This window comes from Eupeodes corollae, chromosome 2, assembly GCF_945859685.1.
Source record: "Eupeodes corollae chromosome 2, idEupCoro1.1, whole genome shotgun sequence".
NCBI lineage: Eukaryota > Metazoa > Arthropoda > Insecta > Diptera > Syrphidae > Eupeodes > Eupeodes corollae.
Genome location: NC_079148.1, coordinates 140,605,227 through 140,624,586, shown reverse-complemented (window position 1 = coordinate 140,624,586; position 19,360 = coordinate 140,605,227). Strand labels below are relative to the sequence as shown.

Below are 19,360 nucleotides of genomic sequence, written 5' to 3'. Positions count from 1 at the left end.
ATCGGCTGGAAAATAACTTACATTTCAAAATATCAGAGTATCATTTTAGAATTGTATGTAGAAATGACACGATTATCAATTTCTAGGCCAAGAGTTTAAGGAACTACTTGATACAAAAACAGAGGGTCCAAATAAACAAGAAATATATATTGGAAAAATAAAATTTCAAATTTAAAACTAATAGAATACATAACTCCTAAAATACATAACTTAAAAATATCGTATGGTAACCCAGGGCATCAACAAATTGCTTATTTTAATTTCTTCTTAGTATTTTATAGTTAAAAATAAGAACTGTAATGTTTCTTTGGTAAAACAGTAATCGAGTTTTTTAAAAACTTATAAAAACATATAGTGGTCTATTTCCCATTCTAGACTGTTTTGCATTAAAGTTGATCAAAGAATAATCCTGGTATTATTTCATCTAAGATATCATTGAGCTTGCATCAAGCATTTACTTTTTAAATTGTACTTGAAGAAGATTTAAAATCAAATCATCGTTTGAAACATTTTATGTATTAAAATTATACTTGCACAAATAATTATTATAAAATAATTAAAAAGAAAAACCAGGAACTTCTCTTTATCTAAATTAAAACTATTTATTTTCAGACAGTAGATGTTTTTCTACGGAAGCAATTATAGAAATGTTTATCTCTTTTTGTAAATCATGTATAATTAAAATATTAACTTCGTTCTGTTTGTTAAAGTTCTTAAAATGGTTACATCCAAATAACTTGTTGTTTCTAAACTGATTAGGTATATACAATAATTGAAGGTTAATCTAGATTTCTCTAGAAGTATTGTTTCCGATGTTATAAAACATATAAGTGAATTAGTTTTCTAGAACAAAAACAATGATACAAAATCATAAACAATTTGAGTTTTTCACTTATCACCCTTAAAAGTTCAAGGAAACTCCTGTAAAATATCTTTATACAAATTTATATAACCAAATACCTCCATCATTGTGATATCTTTAGTGGTTTTTGTAATTTTTGTTCAAGGTTTCCAAGGTTAATGCAGGATTTCCATTTTCACTTTACAAAATTAATTCTTATCAATTTGTTAAAATCAGTTTCAAAAAATAAGCAAGTCATTGGAACGCTTAATTTTGAAATTCACTTCCTTAACAAAGTCATGGCATGTTGGCGATTGCATTATACTTTAAACCTAACCAACTAAAAGCCACGCGAATGATCTCCTCCAACCCATCAATAAATGTCGGTTGGCGGGTGGTTGTGACGGCGGCAGTGGCAGGCTTTTAATCGAGGCCTCCAAAGTTAAGTAAAGTGTGTTCTGACGAAAAGTGTCGGAATATATGTACGATGATGATGGTGAAAGAATTAAAACTTAAGTAAACAAGACTTAATATACGTACAAACATTGTATATTGTAAGTTAAGTAGTTACAGTGTTGTTAATGAATCCGAATGATGAGTAATAATCGAAAGAAAATATTGAATAAATGTGAATTTAATATTTATTGATATTACCAATTACACATGTAATTATAATTAGTATTTTTTTTTTGTTTTTGTTTTTAACTGATAAAACTTAAAATCACTTATGATAATAATAAACAATCAGAGTGCTTTGGCCATTAATATAATAAATAAATTTCAACTTTTTGTTGATTTCGGAATCTTAAATATTGAAAGTAATTTTTCAAAAAAAAATACTAATAAGAATTAATACACTACTTGCTATGAATTACTTTATTTTCAAAGAAGAGTGGGTTTTTAGAACTATGGTTCATTGGGTAATCGGGTTCTAATGAGTTAAGTCTTTCGTAATAATAATGAACTTGAAATTAGAAATCGGATTACATTATTAGTAATGATCTATTATGGAATTACTTCAATTTTGCAAAAGCTTACAACATTATTAAATGAACTACCATGTGCTCTTACAGGTAATTAAATCGCCTATGCTCTGTTGCTTCTTCAATTAAAATCGTTATTCTTGAACTAAGTTAATAGTTTCTTTTGTTTTTCTAGTTTGTTAGCAATATCAATGCATTTATGTAGTTTTTTTCAGGGGTGAGAAACCTTTTTTACAAAGTAGGTGCGTGAGAAAAAATATATTTCCAAATCAAGTATGGATAAATTTGTTCTCTTGGTAAAAATCAACTTAAACAGTTCATCATAAAATCTTAATTTTGTTTTAATAAAAAAAATATTAATAAACAGTAAAAATGTAAATTTTACACAAGTTCTAGAGGAAAGTAACAATAATAAATAAGCTTTTATCGTCTGGTTACTATTTCTTTTGTATTTTATGTATTTCTTTGGATTTCAATAAAAAATCAGTTTTTAACGAATTTATCATTTTGTTTCTTCAAACCGTGATAAAAATATAAAATGTAAACAAAATAACGATTAGACGATTTTTATCTTATAATTTAAGTACTAAATCGAGTGTATGCTTTGAATTTATATGTCTTTTACTCATGAAGGTATTTTGCGAAAAAAAACACCAAACAAAACAAAATGAAAGAAAATAAAATAACAAAATGAATAAATTTAATGTTATTTTTGCACATAAAAATCACACAGGTACTCGTATACATGACCGGTGCTTTCTTATATCAATTTCATTCAAATAAAGTGTAGGGAATTTTGTGAACATCTGAATAAAGATATAAACAAAAAAGAAGAAAGAAGAAGAAGAACTAAAAGTATTTAAATGTATTATTCCAAATCGTGTTCTATATTTAGGTAGGTTAGGTAGTAACATAGGTTAAGTACTTAATGTGAGTCAAAAGAAATGTCTGACGAATTCAATTAAAATAAAGTCAAATAAATTCTTACATGATCACGAAGTTCAAAAGTCGCCTATATAAGACTTTAAGAAAACTTACGTAAAGTTATTTATCGCAAATATTTTCAAAACTTTCCAGTTTCGAAGAAGATTTTAAGCTTTAAATGGTAGATCGTTAAGTTCAACGATAACTTACTAATAAAAAATTCATTTTTTCGTTCTTTTGGTAATTAATTTTTAAAGTACCATTTGCGAAGACGAATTGGTATTTTTTGTATTAATGTTTCATTACTTTTTGGTGAGAATTTGTATGTTTCAATACTTAATATTTAGATCTATTACTTGATTACAAGGTTCATCTTGGTATCTGAATCGTGTTTTCTTAGAAAATAATGAATAATTTTGAATATTGAAAAATATAACGCCCACGTGTTGATTTTCTGCATATCTACACTTGTGAGTAAAACAAAATACTCAAGTTGAACTATAGTGTTTTCAGAAGTCTGTATCAAAAATCTGTAGCGTTTCTTCTTTTTCCATTTTAAGGACATTAAAACTGACAGTATAAGGTTAGACCACTCCATATTTAGCTTAAACTAAACTGTCCTCAAAATTGGCCTAGACTTTTTTTCAATTTTTTATAAATCATGTTAATAAAAAAAGATGTTATTTTATTTACATGAATTACATTTTTTCATAACCATTAATATAAAATGTGAACATCTAACTTAAATCTTAAGAACCTTAAAAAGTAATATTAATATAAGGCAGGTGTAGCAGTGGGCAGATTTAACACATGTTAGGAGATATTATCTGTTAGCAGATATTTATCTGTACAAAATAGACGGTTTCAAAAAAATGCAAAAGCATTCGAAAAATGCATACTATTAACATTTTAATTAAAATGTTTATATTTTTTTTTCTGAACACTAAATGTGCAAGTAAAAGGAAAATTAAGGCTAAAAAATTGTGAGACATTTAAATTAGTAAATTTTTTAAGTCAATATTCTTCTAACTAGGGAACGTTTTGCATTCGTACAAAATTTCGAACTCGAGTTTTAATCAAACATGACATTATGATGGTAGAGAAGTCGAAAAAGTGGTTCGATTCCGTCCGTCTGTATGTCTGTCCCAGCTATTACAAAAAAAGGTGAACATTTTAGTTAACCCTAAATATCTTACGAACCAATAACACTAGAGACTTTAATTTAATATTATATATTGTAACGTGATATTAATCAAGTATATTTTTGGAAAAAAACCAACAAACGGTTTTTTTATAAATCAAAAAAAAAACTTTAAAATAATTTGTCACCTCGAAAATTGTACGCCTACAAAATGATTTCATCTCCAATTTCTTGCAACAAAAAATTACGTTTTTTAATCTGGTAAGATTTTGAGAAAAATCGAATTGACAGTTTTTTTTAAATTAAAAAATCTAAAAAGAAGTTACTCAAAGTTGGTAAAAATTGAATTTCGACTCAAATATCTTTTCAAAATTTTGAGATTATGACTTTCAACTAATTTTATCTTATATGAAATATTGTTTTTAACATTTTTAAAAATTTTGAGAAAAATCGAATTGACAGTTTTTTTTACAATCAACTTTTTCAACACATTTTCGACTCAAATATCTTTTCAAAACCTTGAGATATTAGTCTTAAGCTACTTATATCTTTTAAAAAATATTGTTGTTAACATTCAGTAGAATTTGGACAAAAATCTAATTGACATTTTTTTTACAAAAAAATAAAAATTAAAAAAAATACTAAAACACTAAAATAGCTTTTCAAAAATTAAAAATATTGTCTTCAAACTTATTTTATTTTACAAAAAATATTTTTTTCGATATTCAGTAATTTTTTTAATAAAAATCCCACAGTCCGTTTTTCATAAAAAATTAAATTTACAAAAAATAGTACGGAAATGTTGGTAAAAATAGATGTTCGGTTCTCGATATCTCTCAAATTAATTTGATTCATCCAATTTGTATTTGTTTATATTAGAAATAAAAACTTTACAGAAAAACTAGTAAATTGGAAAAAATTGTTTTTGACTAAAAATCTATTTAGCAAAACTAGATTTTGAAAATAAACTATTTTATTATATGAGACATATTTTTGGTTATTTTGAAATTTTTAAGAATAATTCATCTAACATTTTTTCAACCCTACATGAAAAACACATAATTAATCTAAAAACAACCGATCTAAAGATTTTCAAATAAAAGTTAGTTCTTTTTGAGAAATCAAATAGTATTTTAGTTTTTAAACGTACATTATTCTGTTTAGCATTATATTTTTCTTATATATTTGGTTAGTTGATTTTTGAAAGGAAATGCAAATCTTATTTGTTTGCTTTATGAAAATGAAAAATGATTTTAGTTTTTATTCAATTCTTCTGTTCTTTCAATTTGAATAAGAAAATTCTTATAAAATCTCAGGTAAATATGCTTGAGAATTAACTTGACAAATCTGTATTGATGGTTTTTACAAAATTATCTTTTGGTTATTAACAAAAAAAACCGAAGATCAGAATTAAATTCAAAAGAATATCAATTCTCCAAAATTTGACGCCAAAATTGTATAAAAAGAAATAAGAAAAATAAATCATGTTTCGTTTCCGTAAATTTTTAAAGGGCTTAATTTTCGAAATATTTGTTAAATAATTGTTTGTTATTTTACGCAGTCTCAATATTTATCTACAGTGAAAGCAAACTGTTTTAAAACAAAATTATTTACTAGTCAACAAATTCGGCATTCACCTTAATAAAATATTCTTATATGTTGATAATTGAGGTTTTAAAACTTAAGTTAAATTTCGTCATTTGAGTTTTAGTCTATAATTAAGTAAGATCCATAAGATCATCATGAAAACGCATCGTACGTGCAAAGTACTTTAAGCGTTTTTGAAGTAAGGCTTTGGTTGCACAGGGGAAAAAATAAAAACTTTCAACACTTTAGTATGATAAAACTTTTCATTTTAAATTTTGAAAATACAACAACGGCATATTGAGAAAAATGTACTCTCATTGCCTTGTTGTTAATTTACTACAACGTTATATCCAAGCAACGAAAACTTACAAATCTTTGCGATTTAACAATCAAATGGTTCATATATTTCTTCTTTAAAATGTTAGTAATCTACATTTTGCCATCTGCATCATTCATTTTAATAATCACCTAAAGAATGATACATATACTTTACGTGCCAAAAAAGTGTTTATCTAGGCCATTTAATTATTCATTAATTTCGTTCATTCTAAAAATTCAAGTTTATTTTTGCGTTTGATACTAAATTGAATCAGACAAAGTGTTTCCACTTCATATGAACACTTCAGTTTTCAAATACTTAAGCAACATAATATTTTATTCTATACAAATGTTTATCAGAATGCAGATCAAGTGGGGATTTTTTTCTTCTAAATTTCAATCTCAACACTGAATATACAAAAATTTGTCGCCAAAAAAAAATCCCCACTATCTTAGTTTAAATCGTAGCCATAAATCAAGTTGACACACATAGTTTATCAGTTTGAAAAATACAGTGTTTCAGGTTTATAAATATTACGCCTAAAACAACATGCTAAAGATACTCGTTATTCTAATCCTTATAACTTTACCAACCCCCCCTCTATCAATTCCAATTTATAATATTTTCCAAGTTTTTTTTTCTTCCAACAGCTGCACTTCTCCTCCTCCTAGCTCACCTTTGAATTCATTCAATAATAAAAAATTAAAGAAACATAACAAAAATCCCCGCTCTATAAACACAGGTCATCATTAATCATAACATTCTTCGACCTATAACCAAATCAAATTTATCACCTGCTCTCATCTATAATAAAATTAAAAGTGTTGCGTTTTTTTATTTCAATCTTTTAATGTACACAAATGACGTACAAGAAAATAAAATTATATATTAATAACAAATGAGTGTTTTTTTTATATTATTTAATAATAATTTTTACACTAAACAACTTTGAATCGGCGCGGTGACCGAAGTTGAATGGATGTACATTTTTGCAAGCCGCTCAAGCCCCTTTCAGTCTCAGTGCTCGTATAAAGGAGTAAAGCTTATTAAACACGTTTGTCATATAGCTACTCTCCCGTGATGATTATGCAATAATTCGATTCGAAAATGCAAGTCAAAAATGTTTTTAACAGCAGTGCATTCACATTTATATACTAAATATGTACGAACGAAACGAATAAGATATGTGAGAGAAAAAGATTTGTAATAATTGCAACTTCTACTATAACTACTAACTACTGCCCCATGTGGCATGGCCAGCTGTTACTAAGTTGCAGTTGTGGAGAATACCCTCTCAAGCCACCCAGCTTAAACCCGTGACGTATTTCTGTACCAAGAGACGAGTATATCTCGAAATCCATGAGATTTGCTTTCTTTTTATCTCCATTTCACCAAAAGACCAATGCCCCAAGCAGTTAGTAGCCATTATCGTCTGTGTTGCAAGCCAGTTTTCTTCAAAACAGTGAATGTCTAGTATTTGGAATTTGCAATGTTTCAAAGGAACTAAACCAGCTTTCATTGAAAAGGTGAAAAGTTAGAAGGTATTGAAAGTATGGATGTGTTTTCTTATTGCACAATATGAATTTTCTTCTAGGTATAAGACTTTAAGCTGGGAACACTATTTCAACTGACGGAAATTTGAACTGAGGGAACTTTGACAGCTGTCAAGTTATTTATATTTAGTTTGGTGGCTTCACGATACATACCCTTGAATTGACCTCCAAAATCGTGTGATGTGACGTCCGCTGTGGAGCTTGACGATTTTCTGTGAGGATATGTGAAGTCAATAGTCTATTTCCATTTATCATGTGTGGCCAGAAGATTATCTTTTGAAGAAAGCAAATTTCATGTCAATTTAAAAATACCATGTTTGAGTTATACAATTCCACAGTTTTAAATCTCTAAAAAAACACTCTTTTTAACTTTTTTGTTTTAAAAAGACCAACATTTCGTGCTAAGGTTAGCCTTTGTTAGAAATTACTGAAAATTTGTACGTGTCTTTATCCATCAGTAGTAAACATGAATTTATAAAAATTGTATTAAATTTCAAATATTGTGTTTTGACTGTTAGTCGGCTGGGATATTTATATCTTTTTTTTTTGTGGATTTATTTATACCATGCAGCACGATAATTGTTACAACTTTTCGATGCAGACGGAGTAATATTCATCATTATACGAAGTCTGAAGAGTTGTTGTGTGTTTCTTGAGATCAGGAAAGGTAAGACCGAGCGAGAGTCGGTCACGATAAGTAGGTTGGTAGGTGAACAATTTTTAGTGTTGATATAAGGCGGCATGGCATCGGCCGCTTGGCAACTTCAGTGTTGGAGGGGGTCGGTTCAGGATCGGTTTGGTTAGGTTAGGTTGGGTATTGGGTTAGGTTAGTTACCTGTTAATATATGTATGACCACCTGTAGTTGAAAGACAATGCAACGATGACGGTAGGGGACGAGCGGGACTGGTGTGCTTTGTCTGAGTGCAGGATTGAAATATAAACAACATCAGACGGGAAATTTAATGGAGCAACCCAGCAACAAAACCAAACTCACGTGTACCTGTGCACATTTGAGAGATTCGATAGATGCATTCGCTTAATGATGATGGCTGGAGGATGAATGGCTTGAGATAAAATTGAAGGTCATCTGGGTATATACTTTTGTATGCAAGTAGTCTGGGTAGACATTTTGTTGAAGATGTTTTATTTGCAAAATAAAAAACCCAAAAAGGATGCACAAAATCAGTTAAAATATAGCTTTGGGTGCATTGATATTTACAGTATTCATCATCTTTTGAGATGTTATGCAATTTGTTTCGATTTTTTATTGTGTTTTATTTAAATGGCAAACACTAAACAATTTAATTAATACGAGAATATAAGAAAATCTGAAAAAACTAGCATGAAATTATAACCCGCTAATCAATGTAGTTCCCATCATCAGAGTGCATATTTAAATGTAGAAGCTATAAATTATTAGTTTGTAAATGTTTTTAATTTGTCGCTGCATAAATGCATAATATGCTTTGATTTATTAGAAGATTTCGGAACTGCTTAGACAATATTTTCTAGTTTTCTTGTTATTTTTCCGCAACTATAAGAAAATAACATTTTAATTGGAATATTCAAAGTCGATTAAAAATGTTTTCGTATGAAAGTTGTTTGTTTTGTAGTTTTTATGTTGATGTAGAGTGCGTAGGTAAAGAACTTTGATGGAAAACAATTCCTGGTTTTAGACAAGCTATTAAAATTTTCCACAACTAATCAGAATCGGTTTACTGTTTTTTTTTTTATAAAACTGGTCTTAGGTAAACTGGGTGTTAATGAGTAGCATTTGTTTTAATTTATTTAAACAATTATAATCCTCACTTAGAGTGAAAATAAATTTTCCATAAAACCAGTGATGAAATTCGCAGCAGATTCATATTTGAAAGTGACAATAAACAAACTCTTGTGGAATATCAAATAAGTTTTTAATTTTGTAGCCTAATTTAACTAATAAAGTATATATTCTGTGAAAGGATTGCATATTTAGCTAACTAGTTGAGCCGGTGAACTTCGTACGGCAATATTTTATTATTCTTAAACTTTTCGAAATTCCTGAGAGACTTGTTTTAATAAAATATACTGTGCACTTAGGAAATTAAACACTTGGAAAATTCAAATATGAGACAATTCATCTAGTGAAAATAAATAGAACCTTAAATGTTATATTTTCAACTTTTTTATAAAAAGATAAAGTGAAGTATTAACACAATTTATAACCCATGAAATACTGGACCGATTTCGATGATCTTGTTTTATGGGATTGTCCTTATATGTCTATTAAGAAAAACGACTGAACTATTCCAGCAGTTTCTAATTTAGTAATTAAACATAATGTATCCAACATTTGAAATGCTTCATCCAAAGAAAAATTTGTTTAACACAAAGTATCGATGTTTTTTAATTTAAAAAAAAACATAAACTTCCTTTGCTATAAAATGTAATAATTATGTTTTTTTTGTTTGATAAAAATATATTGAACAGTTGAAAAGGGCTTGTTCTTTCTCTGTTATTTTTTTTTTAAATTCTATTGCATCTTTGCTGTGTCGACGATAAAACCTTTGGCTCTTTTTTTCTGTTAAAATACTTAAAAAAAAAAGTCAAAATATTTTAATATTATAAAATCCAATACAAATTAAACCTTTTTTCTTTTAAAGTGGGTATTAAAAATATAAAATTAGCATCAAATATTAATCTTATATGTTTTTAGTTTATTTTGATGTGTTTATGTCGTAGAAAGCATAATTTTAAATTAAGAAGGGACTCTAATAATTTATTTTACTACGTTAAATATGTCCTACATTTTAAGCTTATTTTTAAACCAATGTAAAATTAATTTTTATTATTTTAATAAGATTTGACATAAAACATAAAATGACAATTAATGTCTTTATTTTTTAAAAAGTTATAATCTTTGGATTTTAAATAATATACTAACAAAACAAAGATATACAAATGTCCATGTTTTTGAGGATAATTTTAACAAAATTAATATGGCTTATAAACAGACCATCTATATTGCTATCTGATGATAGTAACTGCACCATGGCCGACATTTTCAAACCTGCGCCATTATAATACATAAAAATGTTAAGTTAAAATGAAGTTAAAATCTTCATGTTTAATTATAAATCCTTAATTTATAGTCAATTTATTAAGGTTGGGATTAAAACTGTTTACTTTTTCTTTGTTTGTACTTGGCCAAACTTCCACAATTCATACGAAGAAAACAAAAATTGAAAAAAGGTCAAGGTTCCTATTAAGAAAAAAAAAACAAATTATTTTAAAGCTTAACCGAATGTATTTCATAAATCAAAGTTTATAACTTATAATTATTGTTTTTAGCAAAAAAAATCTATTTTTGGCAAAATTTTACGATGGGATTTATTCAGAAATTGAACATATTTTTATTATTATAGAAGTTGGTAGGATCACGTATAAGAGCTTGAGATACAATTTTACCCGAATTTGACTCCCGTTATTAACTCTATTAAAATATAGGTTTTATTTTAATTAGCCTGCTAATTGGTAAGCTGCCACTTTTGAAGCTGCCATCTTTTGACATTTAACAATTAAAAATTAGGCTATTATTATTATTTCAATTAAATAAAGAAGAACTTAAAAAAAATATGATCATTTTACATAGCTATTGTTTTTTTTTGCAAGAAAAGTTTCGTGTTATTTCTCGAAAAGGTGATCGCAATAGGCCGCCGATATTTTCGAACTTAACTCCATTTTTATGTCTATGTTTTCTAATGGTTTACAATTTTTTCAAGATCAAATAGCAGTACTTGGGAAGTAATTGAAGACATAGAGCCCAACTGGCAAACATGCTAACTGATCATGGACAAATAATATGCAAAGGAAATATTGTTGCAAACTTTACCCCTTCGATTCGACTGGTATTGTTTTTAGAGGTAAATAGGAAGAGTTTTCTTGATGTCAAAATAAAACGCTGAAAGGATTTTTTAAACAATATTAAATATATTTTTGAGAATGTTAACGATATTTGAAATTAGTCAGTTGAAAGTTTCCAAAATGAAATTGTTGTTATTATGTTTACATTAATTTTATGATAATAATTTAAAGTTAGTAAGTCAGTAGTTAAAATTGAATAATCTTTGAATACACAATTTTTTAACGAAAAGAGTGGTGTTTTGAAAATCCGTGTTTATAAAACTATAACAATCACTTTGACAAATCAAAATTATCGATTTATTTTTCGTTCGTAGAAATTGTATTCGTACTTAAAATTTCATGCTTTTCCCCTTTTTTCTTTAAGTTAATACACACTTGAAATTTTTAAGATTTTTAAGATAATAAAAACAGGAGAAAGAAATTTAAAAAAAAATAGTAAGTTTTGAGTACGAACAATAAAGTAAAATTTTAGCATTAATTTCTAGATCCAGGGAATCACTCTTCAATAATTCGTATGTGAATCACTAGTGAACGAAATTCGTGCTCAAATGAATAAATTCGTTTGTTAATCAAAAATGGAACCATAAAGCATATTTTTCTTTGTTTTAACTTTTAAAATAAAATTTCCAATAAACAAAGAAAGAAATCAATTTAAGTAAAAATGCATGTTTTTATTACCCATCTTTCATACAAGTTTGTATACTTCAGATTAAAAGGAACACCTCTTGAATGATACAAATATCATAAAGCCTCAGGTAATATTTACCAGCGATATCATCTAAAAAAAAAGATCTTCTTTGTTTTATTTTTTTTCTTTAATTTCTACGCCTGCTTGACAATGAAATCGAAAGTTATTTCATACATACATACATATGTCTGCAGGCAAATTCAATGTCACCCACTTGAATCGAAGTTTAATTGTTATAAAAATAAATATACTTATACTTTCTCACAAATCCATTGTCTGCTTTATGTTGTGTTTTATTATGACAAATAATTTGTTTTCGTTTTTGTCTTGTTTGTTTGAACTTTATTTTTAATTATACAGATTTTATCCTAAAGTAGCAAAACTAATTGGATCAATATTGTTTCATTATTTTAACCACACAATCAATAAATGTAACACTTTAAACAGATATAGATACCTGTCATTGAGAGTTATTAATTATTAATAATAAATATCTGTGATTAAGTATTTTAAATGTGTAAAATTATCTCAAAATTCGAAGTATAAATTAGCATATCTAATTTTAAGGTAAATAAATAAATGGTGTGTTTTGTGTGTTTAATATGAATGAAAAAATAAAATGAAATTTATAATTACAAAATTATTACAAATGATTTTTAATTATTTCTTCTTCCGTAATTTAAAATTAAGAGTTTAAAGAGTGTAAGTTGTTTTGTAAACATCTTTAAGTGCGAAAGAGCAATTATAAAAAAATAAACGTTGAACTTGTTTGTCATGGTTTAATTTAATTCTATAATTATTTTTATTTTCAACAACAAATTTTAGGCCAGCGAGATTACTAGACGATAAGCTAGACATTGAAATACAAAAGAAAAAAAGAAACTTGTCAGACCAATTTGTAAACATAATTTTATCAGATTATCCATACTCAGAAAATTTGTCATCACAATGAAACAAAAGAGCTGAGCTACGAACTTTATTTTGTTTCTCTGTTGTTGCTATGACGGAAATATTATTATATTCAAGATTTTTATATTTAATAATAATTGTAACTGTCTAACTGTGTCAAATGATGCAATTTCTTTCAGTTGCAATTTCTTTACTCTCTTATAATCAGCTTCAGCTTGGAGTGGCGTATACCTGCCTAACATTTTGACAATAAGTATTTTTCCACTTACGTGCACTTAACGATGCGCGTGCATTCATCCATTTACCCCCAAACACAGTGCTCTACTGCTCTGGCTGTCTCAGGTATATAGCACTGCCACACCATGTTGCTGCTGCAAAAATAGACTCTTTGATTTTTCCAGCACAAAAATTACCAATATCCCGAGTGAAGAAAAGTTTTCATGCAACTTTGATTATTTGCTATTTCTAACTTGCATTTTCATTATATTTTTGATTATATAAGAAAAAATGCCATCGGTCGTCATCCCCACCTGCATTAAATGCTCTAATAATTGTATTTCGAACCTGCATCTCCACAAATTGACCACCAGTGCCGTCAACGATGCGACTGTCTCGATATAACTATTTGTAAATTGCATATTTGCGTGAAAAGCTTAAGATTTCTGCAAGGTCTTTCATTCACAGAGCTCGCTCATGATAATAATGTGTTTTTATTTTTATTGAATGGAAAACCTCATGCAGACAATGACGACAACGAGACGGATGGTTGTTAATTAAGGAGCATTACTTACAATATACAAATCAGAGGCCAATGCTTTTTTTTCCAAAGCTAACACTTAAAAATAACTATTTTGTAATTTATCGTTATAACTTTGTTATCTTTTGTTAAATAAATTGCTTTTGTGTCTCATTTTGCGAGTTGCACTTGCAATGGAATCTCGATTTCAATGAATCAATGTTCAATAGAACATTCATTTTAATAACTCAATCTCTCGAGTTGCTGATCATCACACAAAACAATCTTTGTATATATATTTTTTTTTTGAATTTTTATTAATTTTATGTTTCAATTGTTCGACATTGCTATGGGTCGGTTGGTTGGTGTAGTCAGAGAGCCATATGGATGGTAATTATACATTTCTGCTATTTTGTCCGCATTATTGAGACAATTTGGTGTTAAGGTGTTGAAATAAAATATCTTACAAATTGCTCTTTTGTTTAGCATACCTACACTCAAGTTGTGTGTTGTATGAATTTTTAGTTGGTTACATTTTATGAGAAGCATATAATAAATGTTGCGGAACGTCATTTCAAATTATTTGGTTGTAACTTTTATGTCATTTGTTCATTTGTTGGAATTATAAATAAGTCCTTTGTTTCTTTTTTTTTTATTGTGAGTTGGTTTGTTTTTAGAAGAGAAAACTTTTATTTGGGATTGGGTTTTGTTTGATGTTGTGAAATGTTTCTACAAAGAAAATAAATGCAGACATACGAGTACCCAACCCGCTGTTGGCCAAGATGGAAAATTTTATGACGTCAATATCTTCTTTTTATTATTTTTGTAAAATATCTAGAAACTGTTGAAAAAGTTTCCAGGCCAGGAATTGTTTACAAAACAACATCTTTCTTTATTGACACTTGAAAATATGAAAATGAAGAACAAAAAAAGTAAAGAATAAATGGAAAAATATTGAATGTTCAATGAAACTGGTTTAATTGAAATTGTGAATTGAGCGTGGAAAAAAGGATTATATTCAGTTATCGGTTAATTACCAGGTAATTTATGAGTCATTTTAAAAACAAACTGGTAGGATTAAGCGTATGGAATTTTGTTTGTTTGTTATTTTAAGGCTTGAAAATAAGTGACTCTCAAAATGTGCCATACATTGTAGGATCTTTAGAATTTTTTGATATCTAAATTTTAGCTGAAGCAATATATTTTCTGCAATATCGCTAACTTGAATAAATAACTCCTTGAAAGAATATAAACATTGATTGTTTCTACGATGAGGATTAATGAACCTATATTTTGAATATATACAATTTACGATGATTTTAATGTTGAGTCTGATTTGATTTTTTAATCTTTCAAGTCTAGTAGTCTCTTGACATGGTGGCAGCTTATAATGGAAAAATCCACGGGACCATATTTATTCTGAATCTTGCAGAATTAGAATTCAAAATAAGTATTCCCAAAATCGTGTAATGAATTTCTGAGTGATAAGAACATACTGTATGCTAAAAACCAGTTTAAATGTAGTTGAGTGGCACAAATAGTCTATTTGACATCAATTCTGCTCGCTTGTAAGCAAATTTGGTGAATATTTTGATTCTCAAACCAAATTAAGATGTTTTTTGAGATATGACTAGAGTTATTACATTGAAGTCAAATAAATAGGTAAAAATTATATTAACATGAAAGGAAGTCTTAGTTTAACTTTAATAATAACTCAATTTAAAATTTAAATTGTTGTCGGAGTATCTACTTGAATCCTGTAATTATTTTTTTCATATTTTATTTGTTTTAAATGGATTTTAAAAATTATTTGAATTTAATACTGCTAACAGTTTTGGTTGAAAATTCGAATTTAATAGACGGAAATGACTTTGGAGATCTGCAAATTTATCTTTTAATACGTAAATTTTAGATTAAAAAAAGGCCAATTTGCCTTTACGCGGAAAAAATTGACTATAAGTTTTAAGATTGTATAGTTTCTCGCGACGATTTTTAGGAATATCGATTATATCCAATAAAACCTATTCATATGTATTTGTGAAACAAAAGTTAAGTTTATTGATTTGTAAAATTAAACAGTTTTTACAAAATTTCTCATATTCTTATTTATTTATCAGGTTTGATCAGTTTCAAACAAATTAAATACTTTATTTATTGTAACGCAAGAGTTCTTATTTAAAACATTTTATTTAAAAAAGGATTGGTAAAAATTGAAAGTGGTTTTAATCAAAGAATCACCATTTAAAAAAGTCATTTAAAGAAGATTTTCACCAAATAGTTCTTTTTATATTTTTGATAAGAAAAAATATATTAAATTCGTTTTAATAGGCTTCATTTTCCCTTCGCTAATTTGTCACCTATAAGTTCTAAACCTGAACTCTTTGACATTTAAAAAGTGTTGTTTTATTAAAAATGGAGCAATGAGCTTTAACAATGCATTTATATTGTCAAAATTCACTTCAAAAATGGAACTACTTACAGTTCCACGAATAAATAACAATTTAGAAAAAAAAGATTCCTGATCGTGTTATTTCTCGAAAAGTTGATCTCAATTGATCAACGAGATCTTGTGATTGGACACCTTTGGAATTTTGTTTCTTTGTAGTCATGTGAAAACTTATTATTAAAGACATTCAAAAGATATGGTTCTGCAAACATAGCGTCTATTTTAATAATTTCTTTTCCCATTTATAATGACACACCCTCTTTTTACAATGAGACAAACATTCATAAAATTGCTCCTTTTTTACATCAGAATAAAACCCCTAATTGAAGAACGCTTAATTTTGTCATAACACTAGACTATAAAACGGTTGTTCAATGAATATTTTGAGCTAACATATTTCCATTTAATTTATTCATGCAAAATCTCGCTTTCTTTAATAGTAACATATATATCGATCAATCACCTAATCTGGTTTTGATTATATTTCAGTTTTTTCCTATCAATCCAGCTGTTGATAAATATGTAGTATCGAGGACAAGGTCATTACCCACGCGGCTATAGCTTAGTATTATGTTATGACTCAATTTAAAATATCAAGCTGACATATTTTTAATTTATAAAGATTCAAAATTCCCATTGAAATAAATTAATAAACAAAAAAAAAAAAACAAATGACAACAAAAATTCGCAAACAAAAAAAGCATTAATTTAAATAAATTTATAGATTCGGAATCTACAAGACACAAGATAGTTTCTGATAGAAAGATGATTGGGTTAGTCACAAAGAAAACACAAGAAATACCCATACTCGACACATTTTACAACAAAATAAATTAATTCTTGTCTGAAGTACCCTTCTTTGTTTACTTATTTTAAATCGGCAATTTTCAGGATAAAAATAAATACAAAATAATTAATTTAATTTTGTTTCTATCCTTCAAAGTTAAAAATAGATAGAAATCAATTTTCAGATCACTTAACAAAACGATCATCGCCGGCAGAGCTGCCGGAAACAAAATCACCAGACACAAAAGAAAAAATAGTATACTACAAACACAGTTACTTTTGCTAAAAATAAACAAACAATTATCCCAAAAAATTATTTTAATTACGTCTCATCATCTCACCATCGCGACATCGTGCTTTGTCGTCGAAAGATCGATTAACCTTCAATGTAAAAATTAATAATTTACAAAAAATAGTCTTATTTTTAGTTTCACAAAGCGAATGACCGGACTATAACAAAAAATACAAAACAAAAGATAAATATTTATTTATTTATTAATTTATACAATTTAAGCTACCTCCCATAGAGTTTTTACAATATTGCAAGAATTTTGAGACTCAAAATTTAGTTTCACTCTTCGATGTCAATGTCAGTAAAAAGCATAAATAAATTTGTGCAAATTTTATGCAAATCTATTTTATTATTTATTATTATTGACGCTTCAAATACCTTCTTAAAAAAAGATAATATTAATATATTGCTTAATTTTCTCTCTATCAATCGATATTTGAACTTTTTGACACTTATGTTGTTTATTTAGGCGGAGAACATAACAGATTATAAAAAATAAAGATACTACTTTTGAGGATGGACTATTTAAGAGATAAACATTCGAAATAATGCAGATAACTAAAAGATACTTTACTTCTTTGACGAAGACGGGTTTGAGGTGCATAGATGGTTTAAGAAACATTGAATGGAAAAATTTAGGCTCCACATTTTTTCAAAAAATTTATAAATATGGTATTTTAATATTATTCGCACAAGAAAAAGTTCAATTTTCTTGATTTTCTTGTCTAAAACCACTTATTTTTCACTTTTACTTTTTTCAAATGAATCAAGCACAGAATTCAAAAATAATTCACCCGAAACTTACAAAAACATGTAATTTCAAGGACTTGAAAAATGTATCGTTTTTTGATAATCACCTAAAAATTGTAAAATTTAATAACAGAAGAAAGTAATTCTTTGTTAACGATCATAATTCGTTTAGCTCTTCTCCATTTATATTCATTAGGTCTATGCTTGAGAAGTTCGTTGAATAAATTTCAAGAAAATGAAAGGATATTCAATGCTTTCCTTTTTTATACAAAGACAATTTTTGTCTAAGAAACTACAAATTCAATTTTTTTTCGAATAAAAAATAGTATCCTAAATTATTTTCTTTCAGGATTTTTTAGTAGAAAAACTGGAATGCTGTTAGTTTTTTAAATTCCTTACAGATACACAAAATAATTTTCAAAATATATTAAAAAACAGAAAATATTTTAAGTTAAATTTCAAATAAAACTCAAACCTAAGGACGGAAAATATTTCTTTCCTTTAAATAGTTAGTCAACATAATTTATAACTAAAAAATAAAACACTTACATCAAAACTAATTTCGTAGGTAAATAAATTGTATTCTTGTGTTCTCAACAGGCATTCCTTTTCTTTTGAATCTATACGAACTCCTGATGCAATATTTAAAGATATCCTTTGGTTTATAAAAATGCTTGTTTTATTGTCATTATGGTCACCAAAAAAATATATTTTATTATTTTCTCTTTCAAAGAACATTCACTTTTTTTTTAAATTATAATCTTTATTATTTTTTTAATTGAATCGCACAAATTTTCACTTAAGACTCCTTCAAAAAGGATTTAACAATTACACAGCGAATTAGAAAAACGAAACATTTAAAAATAATTTTTTTTTTTTGAAAAAAATCACACTGAAAGATACGAAAAATCCTTGTAATCCTTAAAATGATTTTTAATTTTCCTTTAATTCTATTTGTTTTATATTTATGATGAGGTACTGCTTTGAGCAGCGACACAGTACGATAGATAGATTCCCGTAATATCAATTTAATTCGAACTTTAGAAATAATTATAACTCAGAAAAAGGAGCGCGGCGCGCAAGTGCAAAGCGCGTTGTATGTCCGTTGATCTAAAGTTATCGCAGGGTAATGTGAAAAGCTCTCATATGAATGGACCCGCATCTACATATCTCTCAGATGCTTTTAACTTAACTTTACTACCACTAAGACCGCAGTGCGGATCGTTCCACCACCTTAAGTAGTTTTAAGTCATCAGGTCTTGAGTTTTGTTTTTTATTTTTTCTTCTTATGTTTTTTTCAGCTTTTTCTGTGTTTATTGTTTTGTTTTATTTTTCTTTGCGCATTTTCCATAGACGAAACTCTGCGAATTGCGGATCAGATCAGTGGAGTCGGTGGATGGCGGCGGCGGTGGTGGTGCCGGTGGAGGCAGTGGTAGCGGTGGCTTAGCTGCAGCGTGCTTCTTGTGTGTGTCACACAGGTTGCCGTTTGTCGGGTATCTTT

General features: G+C 27.6%; 1 protein-coding gene across 1 annotated transcript in view; it reads right to left on the bottom strand.

Moving 5' to 3' along the window:
- The window catches only part of LOC129948611 (lysosome membrane protein 2), a 54,157-nt gene extending 35,070 nt beyond the window's left edge, over positions 1 to 19,087 (bottom strand). The window contains exon 1 of the mRNA XM_056059761.1: positions 18,409 to 19,087. The gene's annotated coding sequence lies outside the window, so the exon portion shown is untranslated. The remainder of the gene's footprint in view (positions 1 to 18,408) is intronic.
- Positions 19,088 to 19,360: the final 273 nt, after the last annotated feature.